We start from the raw sequence: 5,206 nt of genomic DNA, 5'->3' as shown, positions 1-5,206 counted from the left end.
AACGCTTAAGCCCAGGGGTTGGAGGTTGCTGTGAGCTGTGATGCCATGGCACTGTACCCAGGGTGACAGCTTGAGGCTCTGTTTCAAAAAAAAAAAAAAAAAAAAGCCAGGCATTGTGGTGGGCGCCTGTCATCCCAGCTTCTCGGGAGGCTGAGGCAAGAGAATCACCTAAGCTAGGAGTTGGAGGTAGCTGTGAGCTGTGTGACACCACGGCACTCTATCGAGGGCCATAAAATGACGCTCTGTCTCTACAAAAAAAAAATAATAATGTTGCCAGGTGCAGTAGCCTACGTTTGTAATCCTAGCAGTATTCTGAGAGGCCACAATGGGTAAATTGCTTGAGCTCAGGAGTTTGAGACCAATCTGAGCAAGAGCAAGAGCCCATCTCTAAGAAAAATAGAAAAATTAGCCAGGGGTTGTGGCAGATGCCTGTAGTCCCAGCTACTCGGGAGGCTGAGGCTTGAAGATTGCTTCAGCCCAAGAGTTTGAGGTTGCTGTGAGCTATGATAATGCCATGGTCCTCAACCCCAGGGTGACACAGTGAGACTCTTTGTCAAAAAAAAAAGTGACATGCATGTTCAAAATAATCAGTCCTAATGTGTTAATAATTATAATTTAAATTTTTTGAGACAGAGTCTCACTATGTCACCCTTGGTAGAGTGCCGTGGCATCATAGCTCACAGGAACCTCAAACTCTTGGGCTTAAGCAAAATTCTCTTGCCTCAGCCTCCCACATAGCTGAGACTATAGGTGCCCGCCACTATACCCAATTATTATTATTGGTTTTTTTAGAGATATCAAGTCTCACTTTCTTGCCCTCAGTAGAGCACTGTGGCATCGCAGCTTACAGCAACCTCCAGCTCCTGGGCTTAGGTGATTCTCCTGCCTCAGCCTCCCGTGCAGCTGGGACTACAGGCGCCCACCACAACACCCAGCTATTTTTTTGTTGCAATTTGGCCGGGGCTGGGTTTGAACCTGCCACCCTCGGTATATAGGGCTGGCGCCCTACTCACTGAGCCACAGGCGCCGCCCTGCCTAGCTATTTTTTTGTTGTAGTTGTCATTGTTGTTTAGCTGGCCTGGGCCGGGTTCAAAACCACCAGTCTCAGTGTATGTGGCTGGTGTCCTAACCATTGAGCTATGGGTGCGGAGCCTAAACTTTTTTTTTTAAGTATGTATATGCATAAATGAAAGATTCAAGGGAAAGGTGTCAAATGGTTTTTTTTTCTTTTTTTGAGGTAGAGTCTCACTATGTTGCCCTTGGTAGAGTGCTGTGGCATCATAGCTCAGAGCAACCACAAACTCTTGATTTTCTTGCCTCAGCCTCCCAAGTAGCTGGGACTACAGGCATCTGCCACAATGCCCAGCTACTTTTTGTTGCAGTTGTCATTGTGGTTTAGCTGGGCCAGGCTGGGTTTGAACCTGACAGCCTCAGTGCATTTGGCAGGCGCCATAACCACTGTGCTGTGGGCACCAAGCCACAATTTAAAATTTTTAATCTTTTTTTTTTTGGAGATAGAGTCTTATTATATCACCCTCAGTAGAGTGCCATGGCATCAGACCTCATAGAAACCTCAAACTCTTGGGCTTAAGCGATTCTTTTGCCTCAGCCTCCCTAGTAGCTGGGACTATAGGTGCTCAACACTATAGGTGTTGTTGTTATTGTAGTTGTTATTGTTTTTAGCTGGCCCAGGCTAGGTTCAAACCTGCCAGCCTTGATGTATATGGCCGGCGCCCTACCCACTGAACCTACAGGCCCTGCCAATTTAAAATTTTTCAAGAAATTTAACTTAGTTTATAATTATTGGTAAATGTTAGAAAAAATTACCTTCAAAACTATGTTTATTAGGTATGCTTAATAGATTTAAGCATTAAAGTGTAAACAGTTGTAAGTGTTCTTTTCTCTACACAAAAGTCTCTTGAATGTTCAAAGAACCACACGAGGAGGTGTTATAACAGAAAGGTCTATCTGAGATCTATTTAGGATACAGACTGGACAGGAATAATAGGGTAGGAGACAAGAGGGAATGGCATCTACAGTGACTTCCAGGTTTCTGGATAAGGCAACTGGGTGGGGAGGTGTCATTTACTAAGATGAAGAAAATTTTAGGTATAAGACATCATCAGTATTGTATATGTTGAGTTCCACATCCCTATAATATTAAGTAAAAATGTTTAAAAGGTAGATGAAAATATAACTCAAGCTCAAAAGTGAGGTCTGGATAGAAATTAGAGGTCTCCAAGGTGGTAGATGAAAGTATGGAATCAAGAAAGCAAAGTTCGACCAGGCATGGTAGCTCATGCCTACAATCCCAGCACTCTGGGAGGATCACTTGAGGTCAGGAGTTTTAGACCACCCTGGGCAATATAGTGAGACCTTGTCTCTAAAAACAAACAAAAACAACAAAAAAACCCCACATAGGCTCAATGCCTATAGCACACCGAGTCTGGTGGGCTCGAATCCAGCCCAGACCAGCTAAACATCAAAGACAACTGCAACCAAAAAATAGCCGGGCATTGTGGTGGGCGCCTACAGTCCCAGTTACTTGGGAGGCTGGGGCAAGAGAATTAGTTAAGCCCAAGAGCTTGAGGTTGCTGTGAGCTGTGATATCATGGCACTCTACCCAGGGCGACACAGACTCTGTCTCAAAAAAAAAAAAAAAGTTAAAATAAATAAATAAAACACGAAAAAATTAGCTAGGTGTGGTGGCATGTGTCTGTAGCCCCAGCTACTTGGGAGGGTGAGCTAAGAAGATCGCTTAAGCCTAGGAGTTTGAGGCTGTAGTGAGCTATGAATATACCACTACACTCATCTGAGCAAGGGAGCAAGACCCAGTCTCTAAAAAAAAAAGAACTTGCAGTGCATTGGACAGGAATGGATTCAAATCTTCCTAGGACTAAGTTTTGTTATACTATACTGTAAAATAGCTCAGTCAACAGCAGGTAATTCTTATTATACAACCATCTTCACTTTAACTATTTTTTTTTCTTAATAATCCCTTTTCTGGGGCGGCACCTGTGGCTCAAAGGAGTAGGGTGGCGGCACCATATGACGGAGGTGGCGGGTTCAAACCCAGTCCCAGCCAAAAAATGCAAAAAAAAAAAAAATCCCTTTTCTGCTACCCCTTCATTTATCAGAGATAGATAGCAATCTCTGGTTACTGTCAATCTATTTTTTCCTCTTAGTTGCCATTCATGGAATATTCCTAGCTATCACTGACCCTGGAATTAGCCTGAGCTGTCCTACTAAATAAAAAATGCCTAAAAGGCACTGATCCCTGATCAAGGCATGAAATACACAGATAAATGGTGTTTTTTAACTAATGGTCTGAAGAATTTTGTACTGGGTCTTGGTGTGATTCCCCACCAGAGGGCTCTGCTATAGAAGCTAATGCTTAGCAGAAATATGTTTATTTGATCAATAAAATATAAAAGAATCCCAGTTAAGACTACATTTTGGGCTCTGTTATTCCAAAATGTTCTGTGTACACTTCAGCAGCACCTGATGACAAGTGCCCTGCTATGGCCCTTATACAGAGAGAAAATACGAGCTTGAACCAAGCCTCTCCAGACCACTAGCTTAGGCAGCTTTTGGCTATGATGATACCCTTACTCAGTACTGTTTTTTAGTTTTTAGAGATAGGGCTATGTTGCCCAGGCTGGCCTCAAAAGAGCTGTTGTTATCGTGTACTATTTTACCATAATAAACTGCAGGTTTGTAATCATTTTTTTTTTTTTGAGATAAGAGTCTTTTGCTCTGTTGCCCAGGCTGGAGTACCTTGGTATCATTACAGCTCACAGCAATCTTAAACTCCTGGGCTCAAGCAATCCTCTTGCCTTGGCCTTGTGAGCAGCTGGCACTAACTTTTTCTATTTTTAGTAGAGATGGGGGTCTCACTCTGGCTCAGAGCTGGTCTTGAGCTCCTGAGCTCAAGTGATACTTCTGCCTCAGCCTTCCAGAGTGCTAAGACATTGTGCCCAGTTTGTAATCACTCTAATTTGGGCATCTTATGGGGTGGTGCCTGTAGCTCAAGTGGCTAAGGTGCCAGCCATATACACCAGAGCCAGGGAGTTCAAATCCGGCCCAGGCCTGCTAAACAATGACAACTACAACCAAAAATAGTCGGGTGTTGTGGTGGGCACCTGTAGTCCCAGCTACTTGGGAGAAGCAAGAGAATTGCTTAAGCCTAGGAGTTGGGGGTTGCTGTGAGCTGTAACACCACAGTACTCTACCTAGGCCAATAGCTTGAGGTTCTGTCTCAAAAAAAAAAAATAAATTGGGAGTCTTGTGAGTCTTCTTTAGCAACCAAACCCTCTTTAACTGCCATCATTAGTGCACCTTAGTCTAAAAGAAGCCTAGGTTCTAGAACATGAGGTTGCTTTGTATAGTAAGCAGAGGGTTTGCAATTAGATAAAATCGTAGTTATGAGTTCTCTCTAGTTAGTTTTAATACCTCTGATTCTTAGTTTCCTGGCCTAAAAAACAGTAGGTTGATAATGTCTACCCCACAGGGCCCCTGAAAGGATTAAGCACAATAATAATTAAGCCTTTGGTATGTCAAATGCACTCAATAAATTAGTAACATAAATGAATGTAAGTTCTTCTTGAAAAGCCCAAATTGAAAAGAAGAAAAATAAATTCCAAAGACTCAGTTTTCACAAAGAAATAGACAATATTAGAAATGCAAGGACCAAGGCAAAATGGTAAATGGGAATTCTGAGAAATAAGTACCTGGAGAGGGGCTGTCTGGCCAGAAACAGAACTTCTCATGGGCAGTACACAAGGCTTTCTTCAGTTCAGCACATCGTTCCTTATCTGAAATTCACATAGGTAGCAATGCCTTCACAAACACATAGATTCAAAATCCAATGAATGCCCAAGAGCCTTTAAGAGTAAAGATTTAACTAGAAATAAAAATAACTAGAGAATTTAAAAATATGTGAAAATATTAGTAACCACATTAATCTTAATATTTTCCCACTTGTTCTAAATTGGGATTCTATGATTGACAAAGGAAGTATCATATATTTCATTAGGCAGGGCATTCCAAAATGTGAGTTTTCATAAAATTTCTTTGTATCACTTTGCCTGAAAATATAAATTTTTTCTTCTTCTTATCATTTTTTTTTTTGGTCAGCATCAAAGTCTAAATTTTGAAACAATAAAGTACATACACTGCTATTAGTTACCTAGAATACATAAAGTTA

At 41.8% G+C, this 5,206-nt stretch overlaps 1 protein-coding gene across 1 annotated transcript in view; it reads right to left on the bottom strand.

The window, feature by feature from the left end:
* The window catches only part of ZC3HC1 (zinc finger C3HC-type containing 1), a 25,753-nt gene extending 20,856 nt beyond the window's left edge, over positions 1-4,897 (bottom strand). The window contains exon 1 of the mRNA XM_012813726.2: positions 4,731-4,897. The gene's annotated coding sequence lies outside the window, so the exon portion shown is untranslated. The remainder of the gene's footprint in view (positions 1-4,730) is intronic.
* Between the last annotated feature and the right edge of the window lie 309 nt (positions 4,898-5,206).

Source organism: Otolemur garnettii, unplaced genomic scaffold (genome assembly GCF_000181295.1).
Source record: "Otolemur garnettii isolate 467f Iridium unplaced genomic scaffold, OtoGar3 scaffold00293, whole genome shotgun sequence".
NCBI classification, from domain to species: domain Eukaryota; kingdom Metazoa; phylum Chordata; class Mammalia; order Primates; family Galagidae; genus Otolemur; species Otolemur garnettii.
The sequence above is the reverse complement of the archived record's forward strand: the minus strand, read 5'-3'. Positions and strand labels throughout refer to the sequence as shown.